General features: G+C 44.4%; 1 protein-coding gene across 4 annotated transcripts in view; it reads left to right on the top strand.

Moving 5' to 3' along the window:
* LRRC8D (leucine rich repeat containing 8 VRAC subunit D) overlaps positions 1–25,675 on the top strand; it is a 130,728-nt gene that overhangs the window by 25,121 nt on the left and 79,932 nt on the right. The window lies entirely within an intron of this gene.

The following is a 25,675-nucleotide window of genomic DNA, read 5'->3' as shown; positions in this document are numbered from 1 at the left end:
GCAGAAACTCACTACAGTTCATTGAACATGGTTTCCTATGGTACAAGTTCACATCTATTGGCTTTTGCTGCCAGTGCATTTTTGGAAAGGATTGTGGGACTTTTTTCCCCATGATTTGCGGGTAATAGATTTCAATGAAACAGCACCAGAAACGCAAGTGTTGTGGTTGTGATGCGATTTTTGATGTGTTTTGCTTTTGCGGTTTTTATTTTAACACTGTATATAGCTGGTTGCTAAGCAGGGGGCCGGGAAGCCGGCCATCGCGTCCTTAACAAACGATGAGTCATCAACTGTCAGCAGGGTTCCCCGCTGACAGCTGAATGTAAAAAAATAAAAGTTGCCGGGGAAAAAAAAAAAATGATGTGGGGTACCCCCTAGGTCAATACCAGGCCCTTCGGGACCAGATTGGATTTGGAGGGGAACCCTCCCACCAAGATTAAAAAAACAAAAATAGCGTGGGGTCCCCCCCCAAAATCCATACCAGACCCTTATCCGAGCATGCAGCCTGGCAGGTCAGGAAAGGGAGGGGACGAGCGAGCGCCCCAACACCCCCTTCCCTCCTCCTGAACCATACCAGGCTGCATGCCCTCGACATGGGAGGGGGGGATTGGTGGAAGCACCTTGCCCCCACAAGAGCCTCTTCCCGACCCCATGCCATTTTTTTTTTACATTTAGATGGAGGGGGGGGGGGGGCCTGAATTCACACTAGACCCGAAGGGCCTGGTATAGACCTGGGGGGGGACCCCACACCGTTTTATAATAATACTATATATATTTTTTTATAAAAATGGTGTGGCCCCCCCCCCCCCCCCGGTCTATACCAAGCCCTTCAGGTCTTGTATGGATTCAGAGGGGAAAGCAAGGTACTTTGGTGGGGGGGCTCTGCCCACAGCACCAATCCCCCCTATGGGTTGGGGCACTCGCTCGTCCCCTCCTTTTCTGAACCTGCTGGGCAGCATGCTCAGATAAGGGTCTGGTATGGATTTTAGGGGGGGACCCCACTCCATTTTTGTTTTTTAAATTTTTGTGGGGGGGGACCCAATCTGACTTTTTTTTTTTTCCCCGGCAACTTTTATTTTTTTTTACATTCAGCTGTCAGCAGGGAACCTGCCATCTGGCCGATCCTCTCAGCTCAGCAGGGGACCAGGGGATGGATCCCCTGCTGAGAAAACAGAACCGGCTCGTGTGAAAGGGGCTTAAGGGTTTCTGTGCACTCTGTGGGCCTGCCACATATTCTGCAATCATATTTCTGTTGGAAAAGTGCAAACTTCATTCACAGCTGAAGAAAGGGATAAATGAGACCATGGTTTGGGGGAGTGACTGCCTGTGGAAAGGAACTACTGTGAAATAAGGGGTGCTAGTAGCTCTGCATACATCACACAGAACTCTGCACTAGGGAGACCTAGTGTAAGTGGAAATTGCTCAGCAGATAATTTAGGATACAGTGATGGAGTCTCTAACCTCACAGTATTTTTTCTTATCATACATTTGTACTTTTCTCTATCAGGGCCTCATGGGTTAATATAGATCACATGCAATGTCACAAGTTTCAACCTTCACATAACTCAGTTCCTATATACTACAGATAAACAAACCTGGAACTTAGGAATGCACACACACATGCAAAGGTTTATTGAGTAATGTCAGGCTATTCATTTTTTCCAGTGAATATCTTTACTTAATTTTTTAAAGAAATAGAAGTGTAACTCCAACCTAAGTTTTATTTTACAGAGCTTGGGTGATTGGGACAGAAAGTGAGAAAATTGTGTACAGACAATAAAATTATGATTGAGGTTCTAAACGCTCTCCTTGCTTCCTATCTAACTGAAATCATGATTAACAGCATGCCGACCATCCGTTTCGCAGAATGGCATGGCTGGGTGAAACGCCGTTATGTTACGTCGCTTCGCCTTTTGGCCACTAGGGGTGCGCGCTCCCGACCTCGAGTGCCCGGCGGCCGCGATGACCACCGGGCTCCCGCAATCGCTCGTGACAGAGCGAGAACTGGGATCTGGGTGTGTAAACACACCCAGATCCCGGTTCTTTCAGGGGAGAGGAGATAGATCGTGTGTTCATACTAAGTATGAACACCGATCTCTCTCTCCTCCTAGACAGTCCCATCCCCTCTACAGTTAGAAACACATATAGGGAACACAGTTAACCCCTAGATCGCCCCATGTGTTAACCCCTTCCCTGCCAGTGACATTTATACAGTAATCAGTGCATTTTTATAGCATTGATTGCTGTATAATTGTCAATGGTTTCAAAAATGTGTCAAAAGTGTCCGATGTGTCCGCCATATTGTCGCAGTCCCGATAAAAAACGCAGATCGCCGCCATTACTAGTAAAAAAAAAAAAAATAATAATAATAAAAATGCCATAAATCTAACCCCTATTTTGTAGACGCTATAACTTTTGCGCAGACCAATCAATATGCGCTTATTGTGATTTTTTTTTTTTTTTTTACCAAAAATATGTAGAAGAAAAACTTTTTTGATAAAAAATGTACGATATTTATTATAGCAAAAAGTAAAAGATATTGTGTATTTTTTCAAAAAATGTCGCTCTTCTTTTGATTATAGCGCAAAAAATAAAAACCGCAGAGGTGATCAAATACAACCAACAGAAAGTTCTATTTGTGGGGAAAAAAGGACATCAATTTTGTTAGCGTACAGCTTTGCACGACCGCGCAATTGTCAGTTAAAGCGACGCAGTTCCGAATTGCAAAAAAATGGCCTGGTCATTGAGCAGCCAAATCTTCCGGGGCTGAAGCGGTTAATAGAACATAGAATAAGCTTTTAGCTACGCTTGTTAGACAGCAGTAACCATTAAAGTGGCCACTAATCCATAACTACAGCTTGTCCGAGTGTTTATTGTGTCTTATTTGTGTCTGTTCAGCCAGCTATGTGAAGATTCAGGGACAGCCTTGATTTATATTCTTATCGGAGATATGGCCTTTCTCAGTTATAACGTGCAATGTTTTATTCTCTGTCTTCTCTTCACATGCTGTCTCATTGAATAAGCAGTGCTCAGGCTTGTTGGGTTTTAACTGGTTTAGTTGGCGTTTTTGTTTGGTGTTAATGATTATGTGCTTGACTGTATTTTGCATTCCTTAAAATGAAATCCTTTTGTGTGAAAGTTTAATGTTTAACCACTTCAGCCCTGGAAGGATTTACCCCCTTCCTGACCAGAGCACATTTTGAGATTCGGCACTGCTTCGCTTTAACTGACAATTGCGCGGTCGTGCGACATTACACCAAAACAAAATTGATGTCCCTTTTTTCCCCACAAATAAAGCTTTCTTTTGGTGGCATTTGATCACCTTTGCGGTTTTTATTTTTTGTGCTATTAAAAAAAAAAAAAAAGAGCGATAATTTTGAAAAAAACCCAATATTTTTTACTTTTTGCTATAATAAATATCCCCCAAAAATATGTAAAAAGTTTATTCTTCTACATATTTTTGGTAAAAAAAAAAAAAAAAACCACGCAATAAGCGTATATTGATTGGTTTGCACAAAATTTATAGCGTCTACAAAATAGGGGATACATTTATGGCATTCTTCTTATTAAATGTTTTTTTTATTAGTAATGGGGGCAATCTGGGAATTTTTTTTTTTTTATTTTTTTTTTATCGTGACTGCGACATTGCGGCAGACACATCGGACACTTTTGGCACTATTTTGGGACTATTGTCATTTATACAGCGATCAATGCTATAAAAAATGCACTGATTACTGTGTAAATGACACTGGCAGGGAAGGGGTTAACACTAGGGGGCGATCAAGGGGTTAAGTGTGTCCTAGGGAGTGATTCTAACTGTAGGGGGGATGGGCTCACTACAACATGTCAGAGATCACTGCTCCCGATGACAGGGAGCAGTAGATCTCTGTCATGTTGCTAGGCAGAACAAGGAAATGCCTTGTGGTTAAAAATCCTTTTTTACATGAATGTGTCACTTTTGCTATGTGTTGTTTAAAGGGAATTTGGACTGGGGAGGTTTGAAGTTAGAGAGTAACTCCACTTTTGTTGAGAAAAAAACATTCCCCTCTGGGTGATCTATGTACATTACAAAGATTTAGACAAACTTTGTTGCAGATTCCTTTTGTTATTCTGAAGAAATCCCTGTGTGTTTGTAATGGGAGTGGTTTCTTAATTATCAACCAGCTGCTGCACCTGCAGAGCTCTGAGGACAATTGCAGGGTCTGCATCCCTTTTTAGATACAATTTCCTATTGGGAATATCTCAAAAATGACATTTTGTTGTTGCAGGGGATGCCTGATATCTGACGTGTATCTTTAATGTAGACTTCTGGGAAAATCAGTAATCCAAACGCACAAGCAGGAAATGACACATCTTGGGGGCATTGTGTGTACAGAACACCTCCGGGTAGCCATATATTACATTGCATTTAATAGAAAATTACAGAGGTGCAGATTGAAAAGGAAAGGTCATTTTTGATAACATTCAATTACAATATGACTTGTGTCGCACCTGGAAGAGCTTTGTTAGGTGAGCGTATCCCATTCATCCAGATTCTTGAGCTTCTTTGAGCTGGAACCCTGTTTGCCTGCAGATGGCAATGAGACGCAGGTTTAGAGTAATGTTGTGGTTTCTGGATGTCTGAAAAATGTAGGTCTGCCATAATGTGCAAGTATGCTGTGCATAAGTGCACAATAACCCTTTCATGCTGCCTCCCGGTGGCCCTTTAAGTGACATTTAATGCAGGGAGGTAGCTGGCTTACTGTCATGTGGCCATTGTGTGTCTCAGAGATCACATGATCAGGCGACTGTTCTGCTGGATCATGGCCTGAAGGTGTGACCAAGAGCTATAGAAGACATCTTGGTCAGTGTGCACTCTCGGCGCGGATCCTCAGGCTGCCAAGGACACATATGTATTTCTGCGGGGTGTTAAAGCCCACTTTTGCTGCTGCTGCATTCCATTCTTAAGTGATTTTTTTTTTTTTAAGTGCATGTAAAGCCTAATTTTTTTCAATAGAGTGTGGAGGGGTTAGAACCCCTGATTGCGGTTTGTGTTCTCACTTAGGAGATTCCCCCTCTCTATCTGTCCTGGTGACTATTACCTCCAGTACAAAGAATGAAGGGAAATCCAAACTGGAGTATTGCATGGACAAGGGGTGAAAGGGAAATCATCCAATGGGAACTGTCTCAGAGGGGAATATATTTTACTTTGCAGAGATCTCCTCTTACTTCCCATTGGGGTTTATTTACTAAAGGCAAATCTAATTTGCACTACAAGTGTATTGCAAGTGCACTTGAAATTGAAGTCACTATAGATCTGAGGGGGACATGCAAGGAAAATAAAAAACAGCATTTTTGCTTGCACATGATTAGATCAGCAGAGCTTCCCCTAATTTCAGAGCTTCCCCTCAGATCTACAGCAATCTACAGCAACTGCACTTACAAGTGCACTTGTAGTGCAAAGTGGATTTGCCTTTAGTAAACCAACTCCATTGTGTTTCTGGGACAGAAAGTGAACATAAATCTCTGACAGGACATAGACAGATAAAAAAAAAAAAAAAAAAAAAGCCTGAACGGGGTCATAGCTATTTGTTACTCTATTCTAAACTGATATGATATGTTTTAAGCTGGCCATAGATGGATCAGTTTTTTTACATTCAACCGGTGGGTTGCAGGAAGAAAACTGACCTGATTTCCCCCATCCACACAAGGTGGGGGAGTCCTCCACGCTGTGTCATTTGTATTTTGCCTCTGGGGACCCCTCTCTGCCATCTGAATACACAGGTCGATGTTCCATAGCCTGCAGCGCTGAACGAGAGAATTTTTTTTTTTTTTTGCTGCGGGGCGATTGTACAGAAGTGGATCAGTAAACGCCACAGTTACCATACATGAATCAAAATTCGGCCGTTCCTTGCTGAACAGCTGAATTTCGATTCACGTATGGGCAGCATTAGTTTAGAATGCATTTTAATGCAGACCTCCACAAATGCTTACACATGCCTTCTTTTGGCTCCACTAATGCCCTGTTCATTTGCTGGGAGTGAGAGAGAAGCCCTGTATAACCTATGGGTTGCTGGAGTCAAAGCTTACGCAGGGCTAGGACTCCCCATGTGACAAGAGCTAGAGAGCTGATTGGTAACGTCACGTGACTTGAAGTCACGTGACGATACGCGTCAGGATTGGAGCACAGGATACTGTCACAAACTGACGGCAGGAGACGAGCTCGGCGCTCGTGGATGCTATACACCGCAGTTTACTTCTAATGCCCCATACACACGGTTGGATTTTCCGATGGAAAATGTCCGATCGGAGCGTGTTGTCGGAAATTCCGACCGTGTGTGGGCTCCATCGGACATTTTCCATCGGATTTTTCGACACACAAAGTTGGAGAGCAGGAGATAAAATTTTCCGACAACAAAATCCGTTGTCGGAAATTCCGATTGTGTGTACACAAATCCGACGGACAAAGTGCCACGCATGCTCAGAATAAATAAAGAGATGAAAGCTATTGGCCACTGCCCCGTTTATAGTCCCGATGTACGTGTTTTACGTCACCGCGTTTAGAACGATCGGATTTTCCGACAGCTTTGTGCGACCGTGTGTAGACAAAACAAGTTTGAGCCAACATCCGTCGGAAAAAATCCTAGGATTTTGTTGTCGGAATGTCCGAACAAAGTCCGACCGTGTGTACGCCCTATATATGTGAGTTTTTCATATTGTTTTAAATAAATTGGTTTTTATACGGGATTATGCTATGAGTGCTTTCTCCCTATACCCCACATACATTCATCCCATGTGACGAGCACTGAGGAGTGGGGACTAACTGAAGATACTTACTGAGGCATACAAACTCGGCGTTCGTGGATTGATGCCCACACTCATTTTCAAAAAGTGAGTGCACCCTCTTTCTGTGTTCCGCCCCCTCTTACTTTGGTCTTCACAGGGTTACACTACATTTCTGTTTATGTCATTTCTTTCATATACCGTCCTGCACATCCACCATTGGAATCGCCTCAAAAATTGGATGGGATATCCATGCCTGCCTGTGGTCTGCAATTAAGCACATGCTGTATACCTTACAGCAGTAAGGTGAGCCGTTGCAGACACAGAGGTGTTTTCACTGAAGACTTCTCCTTTTTCCTGGAATTTTCATTACTTGGTGGCGGGACTGTTATATACTTACCCATATGGATTTATCACATTCAACTTCTTGATTTGTCACTATGTGCTAGTTTTGATACTAGCCCTTATCCACTTGGACTGTTTTGAGTGTTTTAGCATTATTATTTGCACGGATTTTGCTCTTTTTTTAGTTATTCAACCCATGTCAGTATATTTGTTATTTCATGGTATGTTTGTTTAGTGCATCTGTGGCCGCATTCACTTCGGCCGCTTTCACCTCTTTACTTAGCCCCTTCCACCTCCCTTGTCCCTTTGTCACAGCGCAACTACCACTTCCTTTTACCTACACTTTTTTGTCCGTTTTTGGAACAGTCACACAGGTGTTGCAGCAGTGTTCCTTAGTTTAGGCTTTTTTGACAGCGCGGGAGTTCTCCAATTTTATGGAGAGCTGATTGGCCTTCATACCCAGAATTATCCAAGCTTTATTTCCCGGCACTGACTTGAGCAGCGTGGGAGTGAAGGAGAGGTAGGTATATGGGCGAAGTACAGGTTAGCGGTAAGTGGTGTTCCACCCAGAAATAAAAAAAATGCATGAATGTGTCTAAAAAAAAAATTGAATTTTTTTTTTTTAACTCACCTCTAAATGGCTGTTGCTAGGGGGTCCCTCGTAGTCTGCCTCCTTCTGTACCTGGGCTGGTGACATCACTTCTCGGCGCAGGAAGGGCTCAGCTCTGCCCCCTCCCTCTTGTCAATCATCTGGGACACATTACAGGTGCCAGATAACTGAGCGGCCAATCACGGCGCACGGCGACGCTCGCGCATGCACAGTGGGTGCCCGGCTGTGAAGCCACAGCTGCAATGCCAGAGCCGCCGAATGGAGGGGGAGACGAGCGGGGCTTATAACCCCCTCATCTCTGGACCCTGGGACAGGTAAGTGCCCGATTATTAAAAGTCAGCAGCTGCAATATTTGTAGCTGCTGACTTTTATTTATTTTTTTTAAATGGGAACTCCTCTTTAAGTTAGCGTAATCATTTGTAGACCATTTTGTACAGTTCAGCCCAAATGTTAATTCTTATTACAAAGATCGATTTTTGTTTTTTAGCTTGGAGAATGTAGCTTGTGGCTATGCCTTGTCTTTTTAAGTTTGTAAAGACTTCCTACCCCTCAAGTAACAATCAAGATAATCAGCGATTGTGTAGTTTCATAAGAACAGACTTGCAATTACTAAGGCTGCCACGCCTGCTATGGAAGTTTAGTCTGCTTGCAAATAGGAGTCATTTTATTTCTTTGTGATTGGTACTTTGACCGTGACCACTAAATATTTTGGCAGCATAATGACTTGGTAATGTGTTTTCCCACTAGCCTTGTATGTGGTATTGGTTGAATTATATTATCTTGTGTTTCAAATAATTAACTAAGAGCAATAATCTAATAAAACTTCCAATTATGAATACATGATGAATAATCTCTGTGCAGATTAATTGAAGGGCATATTTTCCTTTTGCAATAATATAATGATCGAACAGTTTTGTGCTGGATTGTTGTTTTTTTGTTTTTTTTGTTTTTTTAAGTTGAACTCCAGATACAATATTATATTTTAACTATCCAGAATGAAGACCTTATGGGAGGCTGCTGCCAATCAGAGAAGCACCTAAGGGCAGTGATGGTTTATTTTGGTGTATTTCAGGAGCTAGGGCGTTTTGTAGCAGATTACTGAACTTGGCCTTTAACATTCATTATTTACAAAGCTCCGAAAATTCATGTAGAGCTATGGAAGTTCAGAAACATTACAAGTTAAAGGCAGAAGGTTTTTTTTTATCTGAACGCAGTCTATGCATTAATATAAAAAACCTTCTGTGTGCAGTAGCCCCCTTCAGCCCCTCTAATATTTACCTGAGTCCCATCTTGATCCAGCACTGTTGCACGAGAGACACTCCTCATTGGCTGAGACAGCAGCGCGTCACCATTGGCTCCTGCTGCTGTTAATCAAAGTCAAGGCGCCAATGAGAAGAGAAATTGGGTGGGGCCAGGCCATGGCTCTGTGTCTAAATGGACACAGGGAGCTGTGGCTCGGGTGCCCCCATAGCAAGCTGCTTGCTGTGGGGGCACTCAACAGGAGGGAGGGGCCAGGGGCTGCGAAGAGGGACCCGAGAAGAGGAGGATCTGGGCTGCTCTGTGCAAAACCATTACACAGAGCAGGTAAGTATGGCATGTTTGTTATTTTTAACGGGAAAAAACAAGACTTTAGTAAGTGGATGTAAACCTGATTCATGAAATTTGAGCTGGGCACATACATCTGCAGTGTTTTCTTATCTCTCTTCAAAGCACTATGTCCCGTAGCTGTCTCCTGCTCCGTTCTTCTATCAGCCTAACTTCTGACAAGTTCTCCATCACATATGCTAAAAGCAGTGAGAGTTTTGTGTTGGGGAGGATGCTATAAATAGATTAGCACAGAGCTGAACAATTCAACGAACAGATCTGAGAGTCTCTACCTATGAGGAGAGGGGGTGTGTGCCTTTCCTCCAATCAGCTGTCTTGGCTGTATGCCCAGGCTTCACTGCAGTGCTAACCAAGACGAGAAAATCTGCTAACACAATCTGAACTTTCTAAACAGTATATAAAGCTGAAGACAGCAAATATACATGTAAAACTTATGTAGGGAGATTTGTTTCATCCCTGTGTATCATCTTATCCCTGTGTATCATCCCTGTGTTCACTTTACTGGGTATATGTGAGGGTTTACATCCACTTTAAAATAAATGTAAACCCTCGCCTTGTCAAACAATCCATTCAGTTTAAAATAGAAATGAAAGTCAAAACATTTGTGAATAGATATGAAAACCCTTCTTTTTTTGCCTTTTTTATAAGTAATCACATACCCTCTGTTCTCAGCTGAATGAGGAGCTCAGAAAACCATGGGAGGAGAAACAGCAGCACACTGGTCTTCCCAGTGAAAAGCTATGCAGGGAGTGCGTATCAGCACAGATCATTGGAGGAGAGCAGACTCAGTTCCAAGCACAGCCAGAAAAATGACCATGCTGTGCTCTCTTGCCTAGTGTGGGCAGTTTGAAATGGCAAAGCAGAGGAACTGACAGGAATACCAGGGATATCACACAAAGCAAGCAATACAAAGAGAACAGGATACATTTTCATACAGGTACAGCAGGCACATATCAGGAGTATGAAATGCTGGGTTTACATATTCTTTAATTGCATACCCTCATTTGTCTTGCTTGGCACAATGTAAGTATGCTTCTCTTTTACCTAAAGGACCAATGTGGAAGCCGACAATCGCTGTAATATTCAGTGCTACTGCAGTGATCACCGCAGTCTTCTGGGTCATGTGTACTCACACTGGCACACTGACCACAGGAGGTCGCTTGCTCGGCACGGCCGTCATTTACAGAAGGTGTTCTCCAATTGGACGTGATGGCGAGGAGGCATGGTGATGTCACGATCTTCACCTTGTATAATGAGGGAACACCCTTTCATTGAAAAAATGACAGGGCATTCTGTGAGAACAGCCTTCTGAGAGGGCGACCCCCCCTGTGTTCAGTATGCAGTGAGGCAGCTGCTCGACACAGGAGCTGGAAAATTTGCAGCGATCACTATAGTAGCGCCAACCAGTACAGAGATTACTGGTTTACAAAGCAGTCCCTCAAGTATGAGATACACATAATTAAAGAAGTTGTAAACCCCAATTAACCCCCCCCCCCCCCAAAAAAAAAAAACCTGTAAGACAAAGACAAAGGCATAATGAGCTTGTATGCTTTGTATTATGAAATACTTACCTTAGAACAAAGTCTTCCATCAGTGCCCGCAGGTGACCACACCTACGCACTAACATCCCATAGGCTTGAATGCTCCTGTGGTATAGGTATGTCCTATTCAAGTCTATGGGACATGGTAGCCCAGCACTAGATTTGTACTGTGATGTAGAACCAGGTGGGTGGCTGCTGCCATCAGAAGAGGTTAGTGAGCACATACAGAGAGGATGGTTTAACTTGGTGCAATTAAGGGTCTCAGGAGGGGGTATTTTTTTCCTTTAATGATTGGTGAAATGTTTTATTCCTTTTACTTACACTAACTCTGTTGGCCATGTTTTAAATTTATTTTTAAATGTTCTTCTCGTAACAGGTCTTGTGCTAAAATAGCTAGTGTATACAGACATTATAACATTGATTGTGGTGTTTTCCATTCACGTGGCTGGCAATAGTATTGATTCACACATGCCTCTACGTTATCTACCATACAAAGGTATAGGATTGCCTGACAGCTGTTGGGTTATAGACACGCCAACCATAGAAATGATACGTTCTGGATTGTATCTAGTTCTGGCAAATATACACATACACTAATGGCCCGTACACATGATCCGATAATCAGAGGAAAACTACCGCTTTCGATGTGATCGTACGATAATCGGATCGTTAGTACAGAGCTTTCGAGAGCCGATCACGACAATTCATCCGATATTATTAGACCAGACAAGCACAAAAATTTTCCTCGTACGATACCAGATCGTACGATTTTCGTTTAGTCAGCACTGTTGTTGTCTGAAAATACAATACAAATACATTACAACACATGACATCACTTACGATTTTTTGTTTCTGGCGTACGAGAATTTTCGTGACTTTAGTAACCTATTCAATTTCTACTTGCAACTATTAAGCAAAAAAAGTTGTATGATCTTCGGAACGTCTGTATGGGCCATTAGGCACTACCAATGCCGGGACCAGGTCATCTAGAGCCCAGGGTGAACATTCCAAATTGCCCCCCCCCCAAGATTTAAAACATTATGTGTCAGCAAAAATCCCCCCCCCCCAAAAAAAAATTGAGCACTAATCTGCATGTTCACCCTCACCCTCTAAACCTACCCCCCCCCCCATTACAAATCAACAACATGTTGAAATCCCTTCTCCCAGCACAAATCTTTGCCCCCATCTCCACCAGCTCACACCCTCTCTCCCTCCATATGCCCCCAGCACAAATCTATCCCTTCCCAAAAAAAAAAAAATACCCCACTCCTAGCACACATCCTTTACCCCTTAAATTTCCCCTCCAAGCACGGATCCCCCCCCCACACACACACACAATCCAAATCCCCATTCTAGCACCAATTCCTCTCCACACAATCCCCCATCCTAGTACATCCCCCCCCCCACAAATTCCACCTCCTAGCACAAATACCCAACCCCCCCCCTCAAAAAAAAAAAAAAAAATTCCCCTTTACCATACTACTTTTATAGCACAAAATCCCCCCTCCTAGCACCAATTATCTTCCCCCATCCCACCTCCCAATACAAATCCCCCCCCCAAATCACCTTTCTTAGCACACCTCCCTAAATTTTTCCTCCTAGAACAATTATTACCCCCTGCTGCTCCCCAAATTCCGCCTCTCAACACAAATACCCTTCCCCTAATCTCCTTGAGGTGCCCCCCTCCCCACCTCACATGATACCATAGTACCCAGGGCAGCCGCCCCTCCTGCCCACCCCTTGTCCCGACCCTGGGCAGGACATACATGGTTAGTGTTTTTTTTTTTTCTTGTTCTGTTGCTTATAAAAAAAAAAAAACTGACAGATTCCTCCATCCACACGAATGAGGTTAAAGCAGGAACCCCCCCACAGTACATTGTATTTTGAAAGTGGAACACAATTGGAGAAGATCTATGCTCACAGCACGCACTTTCATGTTATAACGTCAGCATTGTAATAACAATAAAAATAGTTATAATTGACAATCCAATATAAGCCAGCTCTTGCTGCCTGCTAGCAGTGATTCCTGTATGGACTCCACCTTCTGAAACTCCTCCTCAGCAGTTCTGTGAAATGAGTGTCACAGCAGAGCCTACCCACAGGGCACAGTGACCACGTGTCACAGGATTCAAGGACGTGAATGTGTGGGGATCTTCACAAAGTAAGTTTGAAAACTTGAAGATTGTTCAAATTATTTGGAGTAGGCTAAAAAAACATTATTTTGACCATAGATACACTTTAAATAATTGACTTCTGTTGAGCGATGGAGGCCCGTCAAGGGAGGCCCTACAGGAGCAGCTGAATTTCTATCAGTGTAAGGTCAGCTTAAAGTGTTACTACACCCAGGACCCTGCATTCAATATATCTGGTCTCCCACAGTGCACAGAACATGGAAATGTAATAGGTTTAGTAAATATAGATTGCTAAATACTTTCTCTCATCATCAATATACAGTTGTGCTCATAAGTTTACATACCCTGACAGTGTTGTAGATCAAATGCAGCCTTTAAAATTTTGTAACGCCGGGTTGCGCTCCACCTGCGTTCCACAGTGGCAGAAGTGACGTGTCATGTTGAGTCCACCAATGCATTTCGTCAGTACGTCTGATATAATCAGGAGTCCCTGATTGATTGCTCAACTTGGGTAGAACCAGCCTGCTGGATTCTGCTATTGGCGATAGCGAGAATTGCTGTCTTCTCCTGGGACTGCTGGGAGAAGACAATGGCTCGGCAGGAGGGATTCCAGCATCGACACGTTCTGTGTTGATGGGGGAAACAAGCAAATTTCTTTCGCCCCATGTATTCGCTTCGTGTATGGCCGGCCTTATGGTGAGATCTGTGTGGTTACTCAGGACAGGTCTGTCTGAGGTAGAGGTCCTCATTGGCTGCTCAGGCAGACAGCCAATCATTCCACCATAACCTCTCTCTAGTGGTGAGAAAGAAGCTGGCCACCTATGGAAGGACACCCAATTCTGGTTGTAGATGTGTATTTCAACACTTCAGGTATACAGCCTCCTGCACACAGGAACTTCTGGCTATACAAAGTGAATTGCTCAGGATACACAGCAGCTGCGTACAGCTATTACTATGGACAGCTCTACGCAGCAGCTGTGTGTGCAAATTACATTGTATGCCCCAAAGTGCCTGTGTGTATGAGGCCTGAGCTTTACCTAGCTAGCCACAAGGGATGAAGCACGCCTTTTCTTTTAAGTGGACTCAGATCCACTTTAATTGTCTGGCATATTGCTAAGAAGCTGTAGATGATTTATCATTGTTATTCTCCACAAAAGACCTAAAGGAAAGCTCTTTGTAAACAGGTTTCATTGTTTGCATTGCAGATCCTGTTGTACTCTTATCCAAACACAAATGCTGGTAATGCAGGTGCCTTTATGCGACATGATACAAGACGTGGTGTTGTTTTTTTTATGCTTAGTTTTTTTGTATTTGTTTTGTACAGACAAAATCTTAACAAGTGATCACACCTTTTGCAGTTAAAAATATAACCAGTAACTGCATGGTATGCATTGATTTAGGTATACGCTATCTATGCCAAATACCTTATTTTTAAATTTCTTTTATGACTTAAGCTTAGAGTGTGTGCGTGCGTACTTGATATATCAAAGATTTTTAATTCTGTTCAACTAGTTTAGTGATCCAGGTACCCTTGCCAGAAAGCATAACTAGGTCCTGTTTTTTTCCTGAGAGCTCTCTACTGACTACACTGCAGCTGAGCAATAAAGCTTGGTCACAGACCCACCCTAGTTTGTGTTGGACAATGAAGGTGCAGCTTTACACTAAAGTGGTCATCACTTTCTCTGTTAGGCCCTTTCACTCTGCTCTGCTGAAGAAAAATGCATTAAAATCGCATATGCATTTTTACCTCATTTTCTAGTTGCCTGAATTTCAGCCTGCACCTGTGAAAGATGGACATGTGATGCAAAAAGCAGACCAAAATGCAACCCCAATGCATTTTTGATGCATTTTCCATTGATTTCAATCAATGTGTTTTTTTGGTGCACTTTTTAACCTCTTGCCGACCACGCTATAGTCGAATGACGGCTACAGCTTGGTTGCACATGTCCAGGAGGGCATCTATTGACGTCCTCCCAGAACCCTGCCCCGCTGCGTGCCCCCGGGGCATGCATTGGGTGCATTCTGTGATCAGCTGTGTCTTTTGGACACAGCTGATCACAGATCAAGGTAAAGGTTCAATCACAGCTGCCTTTTACCATGTGATCAGCTGTGTCCAATCACAGTTCATCACATGTAAACAAATGCTGGTTATTGGCATTTCCTTTCATCAGTGCTGTCACTGTCTGAGGAAAGGAAAGCCGATAACCGGCTTTCCTGTGACAGGGCACATTACACTGATAATCAGGGCACTGGTCATCAGTGTCCTGATTATCAGTGCAGCTCAACAGTGCCCATCAGTTCAGCCTATCAGTGCCCAACAGTGCAGTCTTGTCACCACACATCAGTGAAGAAGAAAAATTTCTTATTTGCTAAATTTAAAGAAACAAAGAAAAAGTGTTTGTTTTTTCGTTTGTTTAGCAAAAAATAAAAAACCCAGTGGTGATTAAATACCACCAAAGAAAGCTATATCTGTTTAAAAAAATGATAAAAATGTCATATATGTACAGTGTTGCATTACGGCGCAATTGTCATTCAAAGTGTGACAGCACTGAAAGCTGAAAATTGGCCTGGGCAGGAAGAGGCTGAAAGTGCCCAGTAGGTTACATAGTAGGTGAGGTCAAAAAAAGACACAAGTCCATCAAGTCCAACCTGTGTGTGTGATTATATGTCAGTATTATATTGTATATCCCTGTATGTTGCGGTCTTTCAGGTGCTTATCTAATAGTTTCTTGAAACTATCAATGCCCCCCCGCTAAGACCACTGTTAAATAGGGTAACAAAGATTAAGCATGCGAACTCCTAAAAATGCACCGCACCTTCAACATACTGGTGTGAAGAGTTCCATAGGATTTAGGAGGAAATACTTTTATAGCATTTTGCTTGCACTTTATTAGGGTGAAAGCACAGCAAAAATGCATCAGAGTGAAAAGGCTTTTAGATAATCTTCAAATATGTGTCTCACTGGAGCGTTCTATGAAATTCTGCTTCGCTGCATTTTGGTGTGGTGTAATGAACAACGCAGTGCACTGCAGCAGAGCCGAATTAGCTTCCAGCGCTCCCCAGCTCTTAGCCTCGGTAAATCATCTGCACAGCAGCACTAGGATTGATAGCAAGAAAAATTCAGGTATGTGCACTAGTTGATTTTTAAATTCATACTATTTTTAAACTGTAGGTGTACTAAATGATGGCCTTTTTATATATTATTATTCATGATTTATATAGCGCCAACAGTTTACGCAGCGCTTTACAATGTGTAGGGGAGACAACACAATTACAGTACAGTTCAATTCAGAAGGTACAGGAGGGCCCTGCTTGTAGAGCTTACATTCTAAAGGGAGGGGGTGGTGGTACAAAAGGTAATAGCTGCAGAGAATGATTTGAGGGGGGTGGCTCGGGGATAGTTATGTGGGTGTGGGATAGGCTATATATGTCTCAACATTTATTTGTAAAAAAAAAGAAAAAAAAACACATATACCGTTCTATCGCGGGGTGAGTGACTTGCATTGTAATAGACTATCAAGAATGCATCGAAATTTCGGGCGCCGAAACATATCGGCCGAAAATGGCCTTTTCGGTAATTTGACGAAAGAGAAAAATAGCTGAAAATAGGGCGGGGCTCCGACCCTTGCCGCCGCCCGTTACGGGGGTGTCCTATAGCGCAGAAGAGAGAGGAGAGCCACCGCCTGGTTGATTAGAGCGGTGGGAACTTAACAGCTTTCATTTCAATAGTTGTGTGTTCCCCGCCGCGTGCCGTCCCAGGATTGGACGGGTGATCTGTCTATCAAAGTGCCAGGACAAAGAGGAGGGGCTGTATGTGACGGCGCGCGGCGGGGAATACACAGCTATTGAAATGAAAGCTGTTATGTTCCTGGCGCTCTAATCAACCAGGCGGCGGCTCTCCTCTCTCTTCCCTCTCTTTCCCTGCACAGGCTGGCTGCACTGGGGACACAGGCTGGCTGGCTGCACTGGGGACACAGGCTGACTGCATCTGATGGGCACTGGTGAGGCTGCATTGATCTATTGTATCATGTCTGCAGTCTGACCATCTCTTGTACCATGTCCCCAGTCTCTGACCATCTCCTGTACCATGTCCGCAGTCTCTGACCATCTTTTGCACCATGTCCCCAGTCTTTGACCATCTCCTGTACCATGTCCGCAGTCTCTGACCATCTTTTGCACCACGTCCCCAGTCTCTGACCATCTCCTGTACCATGCGCCCAGTCTCTGACCATCTCCTGTACCATGTCCCCAGTCTCTGACCATCTTTTGCACCATGTCCCCATTCTCTGACCATCTCCTGTACCATGTCCGCAGTCTCTGACCATCTCCTGTACCGTGTCCGCAGTCTCTGACCATCTCCTGTACCATGTCCGCAGTCTCTGACCATCTCCTGTACCATGTCCCCAGTCTCTAACCATCTTTTGCACCATGTCCCCATTCTCTGACCATCTCCTGTACCATGTCCCCAGTCTCTGACCATCTCCTGTACCATGTCTGCAGTCTCTGACCATCTTTTGCACCATGTCCCCAGTCTTTGACCATCTCCTGTACCATGTCCCCAGTCTCTGACCATCTCCTGTATAAAAATATTTTTTTTAAAAATGAAGTTTCGGTATCGGTCATTATCGGTTTCGGTTTTCGGTCTAGTGTATTTTTCATTTTCGGTATCGGTTTTGGCACCCAAAAATCCATTCGGTGCACCCCTACTATATATGACTGGCAGTTGAATGTGTTAGGTTACATTCACACAGCCACACAGGGGTGGCAAGAGACTAACGACAGCAGCTTCCAGTGGTGGCTCTCAGATTTGTACTTGGCGCTGCTGTTAGAATGTCACTAATGAACGGTTACATGCAGATACTGCCTCCAACCGACCCTGGATGCAGAGTCCTTTCTGCCCACAAACTGTTTGCAGCTAATCGCCATCGCACAGATCGTTGCTGCGTCCAGAGGCGCCACTGAGCCACCTCTGAATGCAATATGATTTGCGCCCCTGTCTGCCTGTTAGAATGTAGTTTAAGGCTGGGTTCACACTGGTCCGACAAACGCTCCGACATTGGGAGCTCATGTCGCATGACGTGTGAAATTTAATGTTTCCCTATGGGAGCCGTCCTAACTGGTCCGACACAAGTCGTTCCGACTTTAGAAATGCTCCCTGTACTACTTTGGTCCGACTTTGATCCTACTTCAGCCTATTGACTATCATTGAAGTCGGATCAAAGTCAGATTGCCGTCTTGCATGATCCGACTTCGGCACGCGACTTGTGCTCAGATGTTCTTGAGGGGGAACTCCGCGCCAAATTTTAAATAAAAAACCGCCATGGGTTCCCCCTCCAAGAGCATACCAGGCCCTTGGGTCTGGTATGGACCTTGAGGGGAACCCCCTACGCCGAAAAAAACGGCGTGGGGGGTCGCCCCCAATCCATACCAGACCCTTATCCGAGCACACAGCCCGGCCGGACAGGAATGGGGGTGGGGACGAGCGAGCGCCCCCCCTCCTCCTGAACCGTACCAGGCCGCATGCCCTCAACATGGGGGGTGGTGCCTTGGGGGAGGGGGCGCGCTGCGGCCCCCCCACCCCAAAGCACCTTGTCCCCATGTTGATGAGGACAAGGGCCTCTTCCCGACAACCCTGGCCGTTGGTTGTCGGGGTCTGCGGGCGGGGGCTTATCGGAATCCGGGAGCCCCCTTTAATAAGGGGGCCCCCAGATCCCGGCCCCCCACCCTATGTGAATGAGTATGGGGTACATCGTACCCCTACCCATTCACCTAGGGAAAAAGTGTAAATTAAAAAAAAACACTACACAGATTTTTAAAGTAATTTATTAGACAGCTCCGGGGGTCTTCTTCCGACTTCGGGGGTCTCTCCGGTTCTTCTCCGCGCTCTCCGGGTCTTCTGCCGGGCTCCTCCGCTATTTTCTGCTCTTTTGCTATAGCGGAGGAGCCCGGTCTGCTGCCTTCTTCTCTTCGGGGGTCTCTCCGGTTCTTCTCCGCGCTCTCCGGACCTTCTGCCGGGCTCCTCCGCTCTCTTCTGCTCTTTTGCCGCTCTTTTGCTATAGCGAAGGAGCCCGGTCTTCAATCTTCTGCCTTCTGCCTTCTGCTCTCTTCTCCTGATGTTGACACGACGCTCTCTGGGGCTGGAATGCACTCTGAGCGCTCCGCTCTGTCTTATATAGGTGGTGACCACGCCCCCTTATGCCGTCACAGTCCCTGGGCATGCTGGGACTGTGACGTTTTAGGGGGCGTAGTCATCACCCGATGACCACGCCCCCTTATGCCGTCATAGTCCCAGCATGCCCAGGGACTGTGACGGCATAAGGGGGCGTGGTCACCACCTATATAAGTCAGAGCGGAGCGCTCAGAGTGCATTCCAGCCCCAGAGAGCGTCGTGTCAACATCAGGAGAAGAGAGCAGAAGGCAGAAGATTGAAGACCGGGCTCCTTCGCTATAGCAAAAGAGCGGCAAAAGAGCAGAAGAGAGCGGAGGAGCCCGGCAGAAGGTCCGGAGAGCGCGGAGAAGAACCGGAGAGACCCCCCGAAGAGAAGAAGGCAGCAGACCGGGCTCCTCCGCTATAGTAAAAGAGCAGAAAATAGCGGAGGAGCCCGGCAGAAGACCCGGAGAGCGCGGAGAAGAACCGGAGAAACCCCCGAAGTCGGAAGAAGACCCCCGGAGCTGTCTAATAAATTACTTTAAAAATCTGTGTAGTGTTTTTTTTTAATTGACACTTTTTCCCTAGGTGAATGGGTAGGGGTACGATGTACCCCATACTCATTCACATAGGGTGGGGGGCCGGGATCTGGGGGCCCCCTTATTAAAGGGGGCTCCCGGATTCCGATAAGCCCCCGCCCGCAGACCCCGACAACCAATGGCCAGGGTTGTCGGGAAGAGGCCCTTGTCCTCATCAACATGGGGACAAGGTGCTTTGGGGTGGGGGGGCCGCAGCGCGCCCCCTCCCCCAAGGCACCACCCCCCATGTTGAGGGCATGCGGCCTGGTACGGTTCAGGAGGGGGGGGGGGGGCGCTCGCTTGTCCCCACCCCCATTCCTGTCCGGCCGGGCTGCGTGCTCGGATAAGGGTCTGGTATGGATTGGGGGCGACCCCCCATGCCGTTTTTTCGGCGTAGGGGGTTCCCCTCAAGGTCCATACCAGACCCAAGGGCCTGGTATGCTCTTGGAGGGGGAACCCATGCCGTTTTTTTATTTAAAATTTGGCGCGGAGTTCCCCCTAATACCAAACAATGCCGGGCATTGGCGGGGATCCAAGTCGGATCCCCGTTCATTGAAAGTCAGACACATGCCGGCTTTATGTCGCAGGGCAAAGTCGGATCCAAAGTAGGACGGCTGTCGTGTCGCACCAGTGTGAACCCAGCCTTAGGGTGATTGTGGTAGACAAAGTAGGTAGCAAAATGAGAAACACTGAGGGAGGGCAGAAAGATGAAGAACTGTCTAAAAAAGTTGCTAAATATAAGTGAGGAGTAAAATTCTATACTATATCTAAAGTTTGTAGACTCCTGGCCATCACACCGATGTGCCCTTGTTGGACATCTGACTTTAAAACAATGGGTATATGAAGCTTGCCCTGCCTTTTCAGCAATTACAGTTTGTGTCACATCTTTATGTCTTCCAGCATCTGCTTCCTTTGCGCCTCTCTCTGCATTTGGTCACATAACATCTCAGAGCAGCAAAGGTGGTCACTGACCAAAAGCCCCACTCTGATGTCTGAATACTGAAGTACTTTTTAATATTGGCCCAGCCCATTTCTCCCTTGCCTGTACCCTCTGTTGACTACCACAGAACCCCAAAAACACTAGAACATCTATTGAATCAGTAACTTTTTGTTTGAATATATATATTTTTAATTTGAGCAGAGTAAGTGTCAGGGGAAGGTTGGACTGGCGTTTATGGGTATAGTCACTATCTGAATATTTGCTACTTCCAAACTGCAAGTAGATCTAAAACACAAAAATCTATATGGCTTTTTAATCATGAAAGCGGTAATAAACTCCACTATCAAATTTTTACCTACAGGTAAGCTTTTATCTCTATTAAGGAGATATTTGAATGTTTTGCAGCCAGTGACATCATCAAGGTATGCTCACTGTGCTCTGAATGGATGGCATACTTGAGTGTGCCGGCCACTGAACGTGCTGTGCCCTTACCACAAGCACGCGCGTGACATCATTGTGTCACGGCCATTCAAACGATTGGAACTGAGAACCCAGAAGGAAGACCGGATGGGGATGGAAGCTCTGTCAGTGGTCACAGCGCACTGCTGGAGGGGTTCCTTTACAGGTACAGTTATGTGAAAAAGAATTTGCCTCCTTTCTGATTTTTTTAATTTTTTTTGCATATTTGTCACACTTAAATGACTCAGATCTTCAAATTTTATTATTACACAAAGATAACCCGAGTAAATACAAATGTACAATACAAATTACAGTTTTTAAATGATGGTTTGATTTATTAAGGCAAAAAAGCTGTCCAAGGGGCCACCCTTGGTGACAACAACTGCAATCAAGCGCTTGCGATAACTGGCAATGAGTCTTTCATATTGCTGTGGAGCAATTTTGGCCCACTCTTCTTTGCACAATTGTTTTAATCCAGCCACATTGTTTTCGAGCATGAACGGCCTGTGTAAGGTCATGATACAGCATCTCAATTGGATTTAAGTCCGGGCTTTGACTAGGCCACTCCAAAACCTAAATTTTTGTTGGTTTGAATCATTTGGAGGTAGACTTGCTGTTGTGTTTCGGATCATTGTCTTACTGCATAACCCAAGTGCACTTGAGCTTGAGGTCACGAACCGATGGCCGGACATTCTCCTTTAGGATTTTCTGGTAGAGCTCAGAATTCATGGTTCTATAAATTATGGTAAGTCCTCCGTGTCCTGAAGCTGCAAAGTAGCCCCAGACCATCCCGCTACCACCACCACTTCTGACTGTTGGTAAGATGTTCTTGTTATAAAATGCTGCATTAGTTTTATGCCAGATGTAACGGGACGCACACCTTTCAAATAGTTACATTTTTGTCTCATCAGTCCACAGAATATTTGCCTAAAAGTCTTGGGGATAAGATTTTTTTTTTTGGTAAATGTGAGCCTTTTGTATTCTTTTTGGTCAGCAGTGGCTTCAGCCTTGGAACTCTCCCATGGATGCCATTTTTGCCCAATCTCTTTCTTATTGTTGAATCATGAACACTGATCTTACCTGAGGCAAGTGAGGCCTGCAGTTCTTTAGATGTTGTTCTGGGTTCTTTTATGACCTTCTGGATGAGTTGTTGTCTTGCTGTTGGAGTAATTTTTGTAGGCTTGACACTCCTGGGAAGGTTCACCACTGTTCCAAGTTATCTCCATTTGTGGATAATGGCTCTACCCTTGGTTCAATGGAGTTCCAAAGCCTTAGAAATGGCTTTGAAGCCCTTTCTAGACCAATATATGTACATTACTTCCACTCTGTTCTTGATTTTTTTTTATTGACTGTGACATGATGTGTGGCTTTTTGTGATCTGTTAGTGTGCTTCACTTTGTCAGACAGCTTCTATTTGTGTGATTTCTTGATTCAACAGGTCTGGCAGTAATCAGGCCTGGGTGTAGCAAGTGAAATTTAACTCAGCTTTCCAAAAAATTGTGGTTAATCACAATTAATTCATGATTCAGCATGGGAGGGGGCAATTACTTTTTCACATAGGGCCAGGCAGGTTTGAAAGTTTTTTTCCCTTAATAAATGAAATAATCATTTAAAAACTGCGTTGTGGATTTACTCGGGTTACCTTTGTGTAATATTTAAATTTTGTTTGATCTGAATTCATTAAGTGTGAGAAATAAAAAATCAGGAAGGGGCAAATACTTTTTCACACAACTGTTATGCCCTGTATACACGATAGGATTTTTTGACAACAAATGTTCAATGGGAGCTTGTTGTTGGAAATTCCGACCGTGTGTAGGCTCCATCGGACATTTTACGTCGAAATTTCCGACAAACAAAATTTGATACCTGGATCTCAAATTTTCCGACAACAATATCCGTTGACTGAAATTCCGATTGTGTGTACACAATTCCGATGCACAAAATTCCACGCATGCTCGGAATCAAGCAGAAGAGCCGCACTGGCTATTGAACTTAATTTTTCTCGGCTTGTCATAAGTGTTGTACGTCACCATATTCTTGACGTTCGGAATTTCCGACAACATTTGTGTGACCATGTGTATGGAAGACAAGTTTGAGCCAACATCCGTTGGAAAATAATCCACAGTTTTGTTGTCGGAAAATCCTATCGTGTGTACAGGGCATAAGTCTTTTATAATGTGCTGGTATGCAATGCATGAAAATTTGTTTTTTTTTGCTAGAAAATAACTTAGAACCCCCAAATATATATATTTAAAAAAAAAATTTTTTTAAAGCAGAGACCCCAGCCTAGAGAATAAAATGGCGATTGTTGCAATATTTTATGTCACACAGTACTTGTGCAGCAGTCTTTCAAACACTTCTTTCAAACACTTCAATGAATTAAACAAAAACAAAACACAATATTTACCCCAATTTATTTGTACAATGTGATAGATGATGTTATGCTGTGTAAATTGATACCAAACATGTCATTCATCAAAATTGCGCATGCTCGGGGAATGGCGTCAGACTACAGTTCTTAAAAATCTCCATAGACACTTTAAAAATGTTTACAAGTTACCTATTTAGAGTTACAGAGGAGGTCTAGTGCTAGAACTATTGCTCTTGCTCTAATGTTCGCAGTGATACCTCACATGTGTGGTTTGAACACCGCTTACATATGCTTGCACAACTTATGTATGCGTTCACTTCTGCGCGGGAGCACGGAGGGATGGGGCGCTTTAAATTTAGATTTTTTTTTTCTCGTTTATTTCACTTTAACATCCCTTGTAATAGAAATAAGGATAACAGTTCCTCTTTATTGAGAGATCTGGGGTCAAAAAGACCCCAAAATTTCTCGTTTACCTTTTTTAAAAGCAAAAAATCCAAAAAAGATTTTTTTTTTTTTAACTGTTGCTTTAACAAAAAAAAGAAAAAGATTTGCTATGGCCCGGGATCCCTCCCCCCTCGGGCATCCCTCCCACTACTTCTAAAAGGAATCCCATGGCAAATCCGCCCGCCTGTCTCTGGCATTACGAAACTCCTGACCTTCAGTCTTGTTCTGGGTCAGTCACTCAAAGTATTGATTTCATTTAATAAACATAATGGGCACGTTAGGCCCTGCAATGCAGACTTCAATTCTGGCTTTATGTGTACCTTAACTATATATCATTTTGATTATCACCTACTTTTGTATATACAGTATCTCAAAAAAGTGAGTACACCCCTAACATTTTTGTAAATATTTTATTATATCTTTTCATGTGACAACACTGAAGAAATGACACTTTGCTACAATGTAAAGTAGTGAGTGTACAGCTTGTATAACAGTGTAAATTTGCTATCTCCCTCAAAATAACTTAACACACAGCCGTTAATGTCTAAACTGCTGGCAACAAAATTGGGCCCAATTAGCCATTTTCCCTCCCAAGTGTCATGTGACTCGTTAGTGTTACAAGGTCTCAGGTGTGAATGGGGAGCAGGTGTGTTAAATTTGGTGTTATTGCTCTCACTCTCTCATACTAGTCACTGGAAGTTCAACATGGTACCTCATGCCAAGAACTCTCTGAGGATCTGAAAAAAAGAATTGTTGCTCTACATAAAGATGGCCTAGGCTACAAGAAGATTGCCAAGACCCTTAAACTGAGCTGAAGCACGGTGGCCAAGACCATACAGCGGTTTAACAGGACAGGTTCCACTCAGAACAGGCCTCGCCATGGTTGATCAAAAAAAAAGTTGAGTGCACGTGCTCCGCGTCATATCCAGAGGTTGTCTTTGGGAAATAGACGTATGAGTGCTGCCAGCATTGCTGCAGAGGTTGAAGGGGTGGGGGGTCAGCCTGTCAGTGCTCAGACCATGCGCTGCACACTGCATCAAATTGGTCTGCATGGCTGTCATCCCAGAAGGAAGCGTCTTCTAAAGATAATGCACAAGAAAGCCCGAAGACAAGCAAACTAAGGACATGGATTACTGGAACCATGTCCTGTGGTCTAATGAGACCAACATAAACATATTTGGCTCAGATGGTGTCAAGCGTGTGTGGGGGCAACCAGGTGAGGAGTACAAAGACAAGTGTGTCTTGCCCACAGTCAAGCATGGTGGTGGGAGTGTCATGGTCTGGGGCATCATAAGTGCTGCCGGCACTGGGGAGCTACAGTTCATTGAGGGAACCATGAATGCCAACATGTACTGTGACATACTGAAGCAGAGCATGATCCCCTCCCTTCTGAGACTGGGCCGCAGGGCAGTATTCCAACATAACAACCCCAAACACACCTCCAAGACGACCACTGCCTTGATAAAGAAGCTGAGGGTAAAGGTGATGGACTGGCCAAGCATGTGGAGGAGCGCAAGGTCTCTAACATCCACCAGCTCCATGATGTCGTCATGGAAGTGTGGAAGAGGACTCCAGTGGCAACCTATGAAGCTCTGTGAACTCCATGCCCAAGAGGGTTAAGGCAGTGCTGGAAAATAATGGTGGCCACACAAAATATTGACACTTTGGGCCCAATTTGGACATTTTCACTTAGGGGTGTACTCACTTTTGTTGCCAGTGGTTTAGACATTAGTGGCTGTG

This window comes from Aquarana catesbeiana, linkage group LG07, assembly GCF_042186555.1.
Source record: "Aquarana catesbeiana isolate 2022-GZ linkage group LG07, ASM4218655v1, whole genome shotgun sequence".
Lineage (NCBI taxonomy): Eukaryota > Metazoa > Chordata > Amphibia > Anura > Ranidae > Aquarana > Aquarana catesbeiana.
The sequence above is the reverse complement of the archived record's forward strand: the minus strand, read 5'-3'. Positions and strand labels throughout refer to the sequence as shown.